This window comes from Danio aesculapii, chromosome 16 (assembly GCF_903798145.1).
Source record: "Danio aesculapii chromosome 16, fDanAes4.1, whole genome shotgun sequence".
Lineage (NCBI taxonomy): Eukaryota > Metazoa > Chordata > Actinopteri > Cypriniformes > Danionidae > Danio > Danio aesculapii.
In genome coordinates, this window is record NC_079450.1 from 454275 (window position 1) to 469274 (window position 15000).

Consider the following 15000-nt stretch of genomic DNA (forward strand, 5'->3'; position numbering starts at 1 on the left):
TCATTCAATAATTAAAGTGTGTGTGTGTGTGTGAGTGTGTGTGTGTGTGTGTGTGTGTGTGTAATGATTCTCCCGAATGAAGGACAGAGAAACACTTACAGGCGTGACAGAAACTCTCTCTGCGTTCACTGATGCTGCAAACCTTCAGTGCAGAAACCACAAACAAGCTGACAGAAAGACGAGGAAAGATCTGCTCTTTTGACTATAAACTGGCTCAAACACTGCTCAGTCTCATTACTGACGAACAATCACTTCATAACACTGCCCTAACTTCATCTTTTTCTCAACAATAACTAAAACTAGACTGTGTGTGATCAGGAACTCCTCATTAATAATAAACATGTTTGAACCCTTACAGTGTACTGAAATTAAACTGATTTTAATTAAATAACCTAATTAAAATGAACACAATTCAATCTAATTCATTTATATCATTAAATCGTTTTCATTCTTAACTGCTCAAAAACAGCTTCATATTTAGTTTTACTAATGAAACAATCAGAATGAACATAACCATTCCTCTGAGAAAGTCAATTAAAATGAGGACATATGAATTAACATTACCTTTCAGATGAACAGAGCAATGTGATGGCTGTCAACACCTGTGCATAAACATGCTGATTAGCAAAATATCAGACTAAAGGGTTTAAGATTTGAGCTAAAAGATAAACACACACTGTAAAAAATGCAGGAATCCACACGATTCATTCATGCTGTCCCAACACAAATCAATTAAGTTAACACTTTTAACAAATTTATGTGGACTGAACATTAAAATAATTAGGTTATACACTGAAAAAAAGTGTTGCATGCAAAACTGTTGCAAACTATTTATTTGTGTTGAATTTAAACAAACAAATTAAATTTAATAATGTTCAACTTAATTTGTTTGTTTAAATTCAGCGCAAATAAATTGTTTACAACCACTTAACGTAAAAAAATTGAGTAAATCCAAGGAATCATCTCTGAATAATTTTTTTCAGTGCACCAATGAAATCTCAATAATTGTGTTGCTTCAGCTCATTTTAAATGAGTAGTTTGAACAAGTAAAACAAATATGTTTTGGAGTGTACAGTGCTCAGCGAGTTCACCTCTCACTAATCTCTGATTTAGATTCATATTTTCTATAGGAACCCTACTGATAAAAAAGCCTGGTTGGCTGGTTTTAGCTGGTCATCCAGCCTGGTTTTAGAGGGGTTTTGGCCATTTCCAGGCTGATTTCCAGCCATTTCCAGCCTGGTCTTGAATGGAAAATGACTAGCTAAAACCAGCTTGACCAGCCCAAACCAGCTATGTCCAGCTTAAACCAGCCAACCAGCCTAGGCTGTTTTAAGCAGTTTTTTTCAGCAGGGAAGCTTTACAATATTATATTAGTGCTTCTACATTACACTGTGAAAATGCAGGGCTCCACACCATTTTTTATGTTGTCTCAACACAAATCGATTAAGTTAACATTTTTAACAAATTCATGTGGACTGAACATTAAAAAAAATAAGTTGTTCCAATGAAATCTCAATAATTGTGTTGCTTCAGCTCATTTTAATTAAGTATTTTGAACAAGTAAAAACAAATATTTCTTGAGTGTAGATTAGTGAGTGCTGAAGCTGAATCTGGAGCTAGTCTAACTAAATAACTCAAGATAATGCCCCAAAGTAAGTGCACCCAAATTTATATGTTAGGGGAAAATATTAAATAAAAATTATACACAAAATTCAAAAGAAACCAAAATACATAAAGATGATTCAGATGAAAATTTGTAGTTTATACATTTATTTGCAATCTTTTACATGAATTTAAATGTATTATCTTCCTATTTCTGAAGATGTTCAGTGACTAAAATATCATTTTAATAAATATATCCGCATAATAAATCTGTTTTGTTTAAATGCACTAAAATTTATGACCTACACTGAAACAAGTGTTGCATGCAAAACTGTTGCAAACAATTTATTTGTGTTGAATTTAAACAAACAAATTAAATTGAGTAATGTTCAACTTAATTTATTTGTTTAAATTCAGCCCAAATAAATTGTTAACGGCCACTTAACGTAAAAAAATTGAGTAAATCCAAGGAATTATCTTTGATTAATTTTTTCAGGGTATATCCCCTGAGAAATAGTTAAAAATCAATGTACTCATTAATGCTGAGTGCTGTAAACACTGTATATGTCTGAAAAACATTTCAAACAATAATTCAGTGTTCAAACTACTCATTTAAAATAAGCTGAAACAACACAATTATTCAGATTTCATTGGGAGAAATAAATGTTTAATGTTCAGTCCACATAAACTTGTTAAAAGTGTTTAACTTAACTGATTTGTGTTGGGTCAACATGAATGAATCGTGTGGAACCCTGCATTTTTACAGTGTGTGACTACAAAAATTGTAAAACTACTTCTGACTCGTAAAGTGTTGTTTGACAGAGCGAATACATCGTTCTCAGTATTTCTCATTACATTTGTCTTCTGCAGAAAGTCCTATTACTTTTAGTTTGACTGGATGAAATAAATAGACTTTTAGATAAATATATGTTGTTCAGTTCATCTTTATTTCTACAGCACTTTTACAATGTAGACTGTGTCAAAGCAGCTGAACACAGACGTTCTAGTAGATTGAAACTCTGTGTTATGCTGTTATGTAGAGTTTTAACTGCTGTAGTCAATATTATTAGTCCCCTTTTAAAAACATATATTTTCCATTGTCTACAGAACAAACCACTGTCGTATAATAATTTACCTAATTACCCTAGTTAAGCCTTTACATGTGGCTTTAAGCTGAATACTAGTGTCTTGAAGAATATCTAGTCTAATATTATTTACTGTCATCATGACAAAGAGAAAATAAATCAGTTATTAGAGATGAGTTTATGTTTATAAATATGATTAAAATTAATCACAGCACTTGGGAAACTAAATGAAAAATAATTTGAAAATTCCATGATCTTGTCCTCGGCTTTACATAATTCTCCTCCAGATTCAGCTGAATGCGCATAACAAAACAAATAACGATGCCCGTAAATAGAATGTGAAAGAAATAAATGTGTATTTAGAGTCTGCAGGCGTTGGTGTAACAGATCTCTCCCCTGATTCAGACACATCTTCTTCATTTCAGTATTCTCAGCCCTCCGACATCAACACAACGCAGAGAAAAACACAACAGAAAGTGTTTCCTACAACGCTGAAGTGAAAAGGTCAAAGCAGCAGCGCTGTAAACATTTCTGAATCACAGTGAGGAGAAACAGACGAGCGTGACTCACTCCATATACAGAAAACACCCGTAATGAGAAGAACTCGACGGAACATCAGCATCAGCATTATTATATACTAACCGGCCACTTTATTAGGTACACATCACTAGTACCTGGTCAGACCCCCTTTTGCCTTCAGAACTGCCTTAATCCTTGGTGTCAGAGATTCAACAAGCTACTGGAAATATTCCTCAGAGATTTTGCTCCATATTGACATGATAGCATCACACAGTTGCTGCAGATTTGTCGGCTGCACATCCATGATGCCAATCTCCCGTTCCACCACATCCCAAAGCTGCTCTATTGGATTGAGCTCTGGTGACTGTGGAGGCCATTTGAGTACAGTGAACTCATTGTCATGTTCAAGAAACCAGTCTGAGATGATTGGCGCTTTATGACATGGTGTGTTATCCTGCTGGAAGTAGCCATCAGAAGATGGAGACACTGTGCTCATAAAGGGATGAACATGGTCAGAACAATACTCAGGTAGGCTGTGGTGTTGACACCATGCTCAATTGGTACTAATGGACCCAAAGAAAATCTCCCCCACACCATTACACCACCACCAGCAGCCTGAACTGCTGATACAAGGCAGGATGGATCCATGCTTTCATGTTGTTGAGGCCAAATTCTGAGCTGAGCATCCGAATGTGTCAGCAGAAATGGAGACTCATCAGACCAGGCAACGTTTCTCCAATCTTCTATTGTCCAGTTTTGGTGAGCCTGTGTGAATTGTAGCCTCAGTTTCCTGTTCTTAGCTGACAGGAGCGGCACCCGGTGTGGTCTTCTGCTGCTGTAGCCCATCCGCCTCAAGGTTGGACGTGTTGTGTGTTCAGAGATGCTCTTCTGCAGACCTCGGTTGTAACGAGTGCTTATTTGAGTTACTGTTGCCTTTCTATCAGCTGGAACCAGTCTGGCCGTTCTCCTCTGACCTCTGGCATCAACAAGGCATTTGCGCCCACAGAACTGCCGCTCACTGGATATTTCCTCTTTGTCGGACCATTCTCTGTAAACCCTAGAGATGGTTGTGCGTGAAAATCCAGTAGATCAGCAGTTTCTGAAATACTCAGAGCAGCCCGTCTGGCAGCAACAACCATGCCACGTTCAAAGTCTCTTAAATCCCCTTTCTTCCCCATTCTGATGCTCGCTTTGACCTGCAGCAGATCCTCTTGACCATGTCTACATGCCTAAATGCACTGAGCTGCTGCCATGTGATTGGCTGAGTACAAAACAAGTGTATATCCTGAAGAATATAGCACTAGTAGACTGATTGAGGAGTGTGTGTGTGTGTGTGTGTGTGTGTGTGTGTGTGTGTGTGTGAATGCATCAAATGTGTAACAAATGTGTACGTGGGATTGTGTGTTACTGTTTGTAAAGAATGTGTGTGTGTGCATGTGTGTGTGTGTATGTGAAAAAGATTGCATTGAGTGTGGGTGCTGTGTGTGAGAGAATGTGTTTCTGAGTGGGTGGGTGTGTTTGGGGGGGATTGTGTGTTTGTGTTTGTCAAGAGTGTGTAAGTGTGAACTTTGTGTGAGTGACTGTGTGTGTGTGTGTGTGTGTGTGTGTGTGTGATTGTGTGTATGAAAGAGAATACATTGAGTGTGTGCTGTATGTGAGAGAATGTGTTTCTGAGTGTGCATGTGCAGGTGTGTGTGTGTGTGTGTGTGTGTAAGGCATCATCTGCAGCATCTCTGTCTGATCAGCAGTTTCATCTCGACCCTCGTGTTTCTGTGTCTTACTCAGTTTGTTTCAGTGTGTTGTTGTTGGTGTGTGTGTGTGTGTGTGTGCGTGTGTGTGTGTGTGTGCTTGTGCGTCTCTTAAACACATCAGTCATTTTACAGTAAAGTGTCTCAGCACAGTATGGGAGGATTTCACTGCCTCACACTTGGGTAGGTGTGTGTGTGTGTGTGTGTGTGTGTGTGTGTGTGTGTGTGTGTGTGTGTGAAGATGATGTTGCAAAACTAACTGATCCTCATCTATTTCCTGTTTCTCCTCCTTCAGCTCAGTCTCTGTGCTTCACCCGAAAACTCCAGATCCACACTCACTCAGAGCAGCTCGGCTCCGCCCACAATGCACACACACGCGAATATTCATGAGGCATTAATGAGGAGCACTGAATCTGATCAGAGCTTCCTGTCTGAACGGTCAGTTTAGCTTCATTTAAGAGTTTGAGTAGAGTTTGAGCTCAGTGGTTAGCACTGTGGCCTCACAGCAAGAAGGTCACTGGTTCGAGTCTCGGCTAGGTCAGTTGGTGTTTCTGTGTGGAGTTTGCATGTTCTCCCCATGTTGGTGTGGGTTTCCTCCGGGTGCTCTGGTTTCCCCCACAGTCTAAACACATGCGCTATAGGGGAACTGATGAACTCAACTGGCCGTAGTGTATGAGTGTGTGAGTGAAAGAGTGTGTATGGGTGTTTCACAGAAATGGGTTGCAGCTGGAAAAGCATCCTCTGCGTAAAACATATGCTAGAATAGTTGGCGGTTCATTCCGCTGTGGCGACCTGATGAATAAAGGGACTCAGCTGAAGGAAATCGAGTAAATGAATATTGAAATGTTCTATTTATATAGTGGCTTCACACTCAAATAAACATGTGAACAATACACCGCCATCTCTGTCTGATTTCTTCCAGCTGTTTCTCCAGTCTTCTGGATTTCAGTGTGTTGTGTTGTGTTTTTCTGAAATGTTTTTAAAGTTAACAGATCATAATAATAATTCATCTGTGTCAGAAAATCACCAGCATATTTCCACAGTGTAGTTTAGCTTTAGTAAATATCTTAACTCTCAGCTGGAAACACGACTAATTATTTTAAACAAAAGTACATCTGTGATATTCAGAGCTCAGCATGAATAACATTAATATAGCAGTCCATTTCTCAGTGAATATAGTCAATCATTTGTGCTGAATTTAAACAGGAGAGCTTTATTGAACAGATCTGTGCAGTAAAATAAGAGCTTGATCATCTTCAGGAATAAAGATCAGACAAAAGAGACGCACTACTAAAGTTCAGCTAAATTATTTATGTTTAAATGTTTTTCTTGATTATTAAAATGATATGAAATATTTCCCACATCATATAAATGTGTGTGTGTGTGATGTTTGCACTGTGATCTTCAGTGTTTTTGTTAAATGAGTTGATTAGCACTGATTAATCTACTGTATCTGCACTGATCTCCTACTGTAAAGCGTCCTGGAGAGAGCATTACTGTAAGAGAGATCTGAGAGACTCGTCTTTGATCAGCACTGTAATCAACGCTTCCCTTCAGGATCCTATTATTATTATCAGCATTGATGAAAACTTTGTGTGTGTGCGTGTGTATGTGTATGTGTGTTTGTGTTTGTGTACATCTGTGAGTGAGTGAGTGTGTGTGTGTTGGCGGTGGTCAAGTAAACTTGTCTACAGGAGTGAAACTGTAGCAGTAGAAAAAGGAAACGGTGAAGCTGAACTTCCTAAAAGTGTGTGAGAGAAACGAGCGCTGTGTGTGTGTGTGTGTGTGTGTGTGTGTGTGACGAGAGTCTGACTGCATGAAAGTGAAAACCATCAGTGCGATGCAGGGGGAAATTTCTGATGGCTCCACTGCCCTGAATACAGCATTTACAGGAACAGTGTGTGTGTGTATGTGTGTGTGAGTGAGTGTGTGGGTGTGTGTTTCGTCTGAGGGTCTTTTTAGAGGAAGAGGGAAATCCATGAGCGAGCGCTCACACTTCTGTCAGCATCTGTCATGTGACCACTGCAGAAACACTGAAGTGCTCTCACACGCACACACAGAGAGAGCTGTACACAAACACACAGATACAAACTGCAACACACACAGAGATATGCACACACACAAACAGATGCACACAAACTCTATCACACACATACACACACACACACACACACACATACAGAAATGCACACAAACTTTGTACACATCTTTGTGACATGCATCATGCATCTCTATGTGTGTTACACACACACACACACACACAAACATGTGCACACATATGCACACACACATATATGTGCACAAACAAACCCTAATACACACAGAGATGCACACACACAGACACACAGACACACACACACACACGTACCTCCAGTCCATAAACTCACAGCTGCACGTCTCTCCTTCTGTCGTCTCTCGGAACGATCCTGTCAACGAGACACAAGTCAGAAACTCTTTCTGTCTAGACCACAATCCAGAACCCCATCCAGAACATTACCTAGAACACTATCTAGACCACAATCCAGAACCCCATCCAGAACATTACCTAGAACACTATCAAGTAAACTATCTAGAACACAATCCAGAACACTATCTAGTACACTATCTATTACACTCTCTAGAACACAATCCAGATCCCCATCCAGAACACTACCAAGAACACTATCTAGTACACTATTTATTACACTCTCTAGAACACAATCCAGACCCCATCCAAAACACTACCTAGAACACAATCCAGAACACTATCTAGTACACTATCTATTACACTCTCTAGAACACAATCCAGATCCCCATCCAGAACACTACCAAGAACACTATCTAGTACACTATTTATTACACTCTCTAGAACACAATCCAGACCCCATCCAAAACACTACCTAGAACACAATCCAGAACACTATCTAGTACACTATCTATTACACTCTCTAGAACACAATCCAGACCCCCATCCAGAACACTATCTAGTACACTATTTATTACACTCTCTAGAACACAATCCAAAGCCCCATCCAGAACACTACCTAGAACACTATCAAGTAAACTATCTAGAACACAATCCAGAACCCCATCCAGAACACTACCAAGAACACTATCTAGTATACTATTTATTACACTCTCTAGAACACAATCCAGATCCCCATCCAGAACACTACATAGAACACTATCTAGTACACTCTCTAGAACACAATCCAGAACCCCACCCAGAACACTATCTAGAACACAATCCAGAACACTACAATACCTAGAAAACTATCTAGTACACAATCCAGAACACAATCCAGACCCCATCCAGAACACTACCTAGAACACTATTAAGTAAACTATCTAGAACACAATCCAGAACACTATCTAGTACACTATTTATTACACTCTCTAGAACACAATCCAGACCCCATCCAAAACACTACCTAGAACACAATCCAGAACACTATCTAGTACACTATCTATTACACTCTCTAGAACACAATCCAGACCCCCATCCAGAACACTATCTAGTACACTATTTATTACACTCTCTAGAACACAATCCAGAGCCCCATCCAGAACACTACCTAGAACACTATCAAGTAAACTATCTAGAACACAATCCAGAACCCCATCCAGAACACTACCAAGAACACTATCTAGTATACTATTTATTACACTCTCTAGAACACAATCCAGATCCCCATCCAGAACACTACATAGAACACTATCTAGTACACTCTCTAGAACACAATCCAGAACCCCACCCAGAACACTATCTAGAACACAATCCAGAACACTACAATACCTAGAAAACTATCTAGTACACAATCCAGAACACAATCCAGACCCCATCCAGAACACTACCTAGAACACTATTAAGTAAACTATCTAGAACACAATCCAGAACACTATCTAGTACACTATTTATTACACGCTCTAGAACACAATCCAGATCCCCATCCAGAACACTACATAGAACACTATCTAGTACACAATCCAGAACCCCATCCAGGACACTACCTAGCACACAATCCAGAACACTATCTAGTACACTATCTAGTACACTATCTAGAAGACAATCCAGAACCCCACCTAGAACACTGTCTAGAACATGATATGGAAATCCAGAACACTATCTAGTGTATGATGAAGGAGAGCAGACTGAAGTGTAATATAGAACACAGACGATGCAGTGTGTGAACAGTAGATGTTATTCATCAAAACTCTTCTCAGTCATATTGAACACAAGGTTTATCTTCTGACATATTCAACGTCTCTTCAATAAGCCTCATTAATGCTCATCTGACACCTTCATTCTTCAACTCTACATTTAGAAGATCTGTATAGTTTACAATTACATATTAAATATAACATCATCACGCATTCTCTCATATATTTTAAGCCTGCAGTTATATCTTGACAAACATATTATTAATATTGAGAATTATCTGATCCAGATTTTGCTGATTTTTTTATTTACAAATTATTTAATTCAATTAAACAAAGACACTTTACTTGGATTAAATATGCTTTTTATAGTGTATATATGTGTGTGTGTGTGTGTGTGTGTGTAAAAATGTTAGGAATTTTTTTTATAAAATTCTAATAAACAGGAAAAAAAAAACCTGAACAATATATAATGGTGTTGAAATATATATATATATATATATATTTATATATTTTACAACACACTGGAATTTTAAATGTCTGATCTTTCTGTTCCTAAAGATATCCAGTGAGCAAACTCTTCCTTTAATAGATTTAATAAAACTGTTCTGTTTAAATGCACCAATATATATGATCTACATGCACAGAGAAATGAATTCTCGAGAGCGCGTGTCCTCATGTATGCTGTGAATCAGTATTGCTCAATCAAACACAGCTCTTACTTCACCAATTAGCTTAAACAATACACAAGATTCTACAGGAGATAAAATGTTTTCAAAATCACTCGAACAGCCACCGGTCTCCAGCATTCTTCAAAATATCTTCATAATAAAGAAGCTCATAAAGGCTTGGAACAAGAGAAATAAAAAGCGAGTAAATGATGAGAGCATGTTCAGTTTTGGGTGAACCGTCCCTTTAAGATCATGCACATCAAAGCGCTGTGTCATATTCATCACCACTGGCACCGCTGGCTTGCTTGGTTCAGGACTTGTGGAGATGTGCATGGATGGATTTGCTCTTCAGTGTTTGGACTTTCAGCAGTGAAGATTTCAACTCTGAAAACTGGACTGACACAGCTTCAGTTTATTATAATCTTCTATGTGAAGCTGCTTTGACACAATCTACACTGTAAAAGCACTAGAGAAATAAAGATTGAGTTGAATTATTTAATTATGCATGTCTTCATAACATGAGGAAAACGTTCTCTAATCAAGCTATACAGCAAATCACTTCACAATAATTAAAATTAAATATACTGTACAGAACCAACTCAATATTTATTTGATTTTAGCATAAAATCACTTTATTTACTTTAACACTTCTCCACATCTCCAATTATTGCACTGCATAATAGGTCAGGATCTATAAGAGAGTCTTTATTTACAACCCTGAGTAAACCCAATAAAACTTGGAGCTGTTCATTTGACTTAAATTAAATGTAATAATCCTACACAAAGTTCATTTACTTAATTAATAAGGCAATGGGTTTACTTAATTTTTTAAGTAAAGCTAACTAACTGTTTTGAAAGCAACAGGTTTACTCACTTATTTAAGGTAAAGTACACTGAATTAGATTGAACACATGGCATAAGCATTAGAATTGCATATAAATACCATCATTACTGATTATTATAGAGTCTCTGAATGAAACTCTTCATTTTAGATCAGACTCTGTGTTTAATGTGTCTGTCGTCCACCGACCGGCAGAATTACCAGAGTAATTAAAGTGACCTTGGTGTAAATTCTACAATCATAAGACGTGTTTATGCATTCATTAATCAGCTGAATAGTTTGAAACACTGACAGGAATACCCAGTCTGCTGAGCCTGATTTAAGATTCTCCTGTAGCATCAGTAGTTTTATTTACCGTACTCTTTCTTTATCTCTTTATTCCTGCTTAAACGTGTTTAATTTCGCCTGTTATTTATATTTCTCATGCTTGAATCTGTATTTGATGTTTCTTTTATTGTTTATGCAAAGCCCTGTGAATCAGCATGTGCTAAACTTGTCTTGTTATTATATTTATTATGTCTTTAATTTATTTTCTCTCTATATTTCCTAATGTTGTATTAGCCTACACTGTAACTGTTAATGACTGATTATCGCTCAATTAAATCATTCATTAAGTTAGCATAGCAACGGTCAGAGGGCGGGGTCGTGGAACTAATTAAGACTGACAGCAGGTGAGAGTCTAATTGAACTCCAGCACTAATTAAAAAGCAGAAACACACCTCGCTCTGTCACACACACACACACGCACACACGCACGCACAGAGGAGTGTTTTACAGTTAAAGGTGTGCGGGTGACGAGCGGATCCGGTTCAGCGGGTTCAGCCGGTTCGGGCCCCTGCAGATTCCGCCTCAAAGGCGAAGCCAAACACGATTAAAACTTGATTAAAACTGACCGTCATCAAAGCCGGCTCTGGTAATTATTCTAATGCGGGTTTGGCGAGAGCGCGCACTCTCACCTGTCAGACGCGCGCGCAGGTACACGAGCACACGCCAAAACGAGCAAAAATAATAAAAGACACCGAACGAATGAATGAAATTAATAACGAATCGGTATTAACGAGAGAACGGGCTGGTTTAAAAGCAGCGGGAGCGAATTATCAGTCGCTCGTACGTCACACGGGAGTTACCGAGCACCCGTGACGTGTCCGTCCTCCGGTGACCCCGCCGCTGAGGATCGATAAACACGACTAAAAGAAGACAAACACGCTGAAACACGCTGAAGATGTCGATGAAACAAGAGAACACGGCTGTTCGGTGATATACGGGAGAGAAGCGCTTTACCTGAGCCGGTGTCACCTGAGTTTCCCCCGCGCGCGTCCACCTGAGCGCCGCTCGCGCACTTCCTCAATGTGACGCGTCCGCGCGCACGGTTCGCTCTCCGGTAGCGGCTGCTTTCCGTCCGGTGTGTGTTCGCCGGTTCTGACCCGCTCCTGACGGGCTCCGCGGCTCCTCCTTAAACCCGCAACCAGGAAGCGGCTTGTCCTACTTCCAGCGGCCGCGGGTGATTGGCTCTGCGGGCGGCGGAGGGCGCGCTCGGCGGGGGGGTGGGGGGTGCTCTGTGCGCGCGCACGGCGGCCTGCGCGCGCCCGTGCGCTGATGAGGTGGGCATGATCGACTGGAGACACAGGTGACCAGAGACAACGGGAGACACAGCGCCGGTGACCGGAGACACGATCACATTAACGCAGTGCTTCCTTTTTCGTGATGAGCACGCGCTTCCTCTTCTGCTTCTGAAAATGAGTCAAGTGACAAACTCTGAATTTGCATGTCAAAGAGCGACACACACACTTCACACACACGCGCGGCTGTAAATGAATCAGGCTTCTGAATTTACACTAGTTGGCGTGTGTTTATGCAGAGTCAGAGATGTGAAATATATAATATCATTAATCCGCGCGCACCATGGGCAAATAGTGAGCTGCAAGTGCATGTGGCGCGTGCACGAGGGAACTCACACATACTCACGTAACGTGATGATGTTTCTACTGTACTGGCTGTATATTCTCTCCCAGGGGCAGATTTAGGGATTTGGGGACCCTGAGCAATTCTAGCTATGGGCACCAGCAGTCCTAATACACTCCCCTATATAGGCTATTGTTATTTAATAAGGGTCGTGATCATCACTATAAAGTGCCTTTGATGTCCCACAAGATTGAATCAGTCCTTTATGAACATAATTATGAACATTTATGAACATAATGCGAAATAATGAAATTCTGATGTGTTAATATGATTGGTTAAACCTTCACACACATGCAGGCACAATTATAAGTGTTTTGAAATATGGTGTTGTCCATTTTTGCCATATTCTTTCATTGCATTTTGCCATGACACACACACACACACACACACACACACACACACACACACACACACAGCTCAGTGAGTCTAAAAAGTAGGTAAATTAGATCAAATTAAAAAGATGTTTCAATATTCTGATCGTCTTTAACGAGTTATTTGATAAAATAAGTCCCTTTAATAATTTTTATTTTGTTTTCATACTATTATTCATCATTTTGCATGTGTCCTTGAGTTTGCTGTCCACCCTGTCATGATGTGGGAAATGCCCCTTTAAGACCCCCTCTGATGTACTCATTGGCATCCCTGTGCCCATTCTGCCTTTCTTCAGAGCATCTGCTGTGCACACAGTGACTATCTACACTTATGTTGTCTATTTTCCCTCATATTGTGTATGAAACTGAATGTTGTCAAGCTTAACATGTCCACCCTTTCATAGTCAAATATTAATTAATATTTAAAAATTCTGAAATGTAAAATGATAAACTGCGTACAAAGAGCTTAAATAGAGGAACACTTCACCAGCTGCAGGTACAGCCTGTGTTGAATAAATGCAATCTTTAGCCAGAAATGTCCACCCTGTCACAAATCCTTCATTAACAGGGTGGACATGTGCATTGTTATTGACACTATATTTATTTATTTATTTAATATTTTATTGTTAATTAGTTGAAGTTTTTATGTTACACACACACACACATACTACACCAGTATGGGCAATGGACGATACAAGCCTTTTGGCATTGTCTATCTCAGTCTATGTAAAGGATATCCTCTTAAAGTCCACATAGAGCTCATTGACTGTTTGAAATAAAAATACATGCCAATGTCCACCCTGTCATGTTGTTTTCCACCATCATGTTCAACTTTTACTGGTATATTTTATCTTCAGCCCACAGCTCTCAATGATATTTAGTTTTGGCCTTTAGTACGAAAAAGTTTGGGCACCCCTGTTTTCTTTTTTTAGATCTTGGGTTTTATTTTGAAAAGAAGGTGCAATGATTGCATATCTTATTGGGAAATAAATGTTTAGTGCATTACTTCATTAATATAAAAAGACTTTTCCATAATCTAGAGAGTTGGGTTGGTAAAGGGACACATCACCTTTCTGAAAACAGACATTTTATAATCACACTGCGGTGAAAATATACTTGAATATGTCCATGACAGGGTTGACACAGTTTGAGGTTTGTTTACTGTTTGTCTGCTTGCAGTATTTATAATAATTGATATAATATATAATTTATTATTTATAAAAAGGGCTGGAGCTTGACCAACATTCATTTCTTACAGACTAAAGTCTAATTAATACAGCAACTCTGTGATTAAATCAAAAATCTCTAACTTTTTTTCGGAGAATTCTGACATCTAAAAGGCTTTATAGTGATGATGACCCATAAATGAATTTACTCATTAGTATTTATTTATTTGTTTGTTTGTTTCTGTCTTTTTCTCAGAACACTGTTTTCTTTTTTACATTTTTATCTTAATGCAATATTTACATTTTAAATGATTTATTTTCTGATGAATTAACTAATATGAAACTACTAAAAGGTTTTCTGATGCACACGCTCTGCTAAAGGCATCTTCCACTGATTGGGGGTGTGTGACACACTCACGCTGATGTGTTAATCACGCTGACATTTTATTTCTTAAACCCACATTATAAAACACGACAGAAAACTGTGTTATGTCATTTATAGACACTGATAGGCATTACTAATAAATATATTAGTTATATATAATACAGTAATTTAAAAAGGACCAATGTATTCATAAATATACACTGGAAAAAGCTTAGCGTTCTTATTAAATAGATATAAAGTGAAAGAAGTTCATTTAAAATTTGACGTATATATCCAGCTAAAGAGGTTTTAGAGAGATTTAATTTGGATATTGATTATTCCTGTGATTTTTGTTTCATGGAAACAGAATCTATTGTCCATATGTTTTGTGGTTGTATAAACACAAGGATTTTCTGGGTGGATGTGGGAAACTTTCTTAGAAGGTAAACAAATATTGTATTGTATTGTATTGTAATATCGTACATATATTCATTTATTGTAAATCTGTTCATAGCTAATACAACCTGTATATAA

At 38.6% G+C, this 15000-nt stretch overlaps 1 protein-coding gene across 2 annotated transcripts in view; it reads right to left on the minus strand.

The window, feature by feature from the left end:
- Positions 1–12141, minus strand: part of zbtb7b (zinc finger and BTB domain containing 7B) — a 43920-nt gene extending 31779 nt beyond the window's left edge. Inside the window, exons 1-3 of one of the 2 annotated variants that reach the window (XM_056475377.1) lie at positions 11885–12141; positions 7323–7380; positions 565–602 (exon numbers count right to left, since the gene is read on the minus strand). The gene's annotated coding sequence lies outside the window, so the exon portion shown is untranslated. The remainder of the gene's footprint in view (positions 1–564; positions 603–7322; positions 7381–11884) is intronic. The other variant, XM_056475375.1, reaches the window with a different exon arrangement.
- Between the last annotated feature and the right edge of the window lie 2859 nt (positions 12142–15000).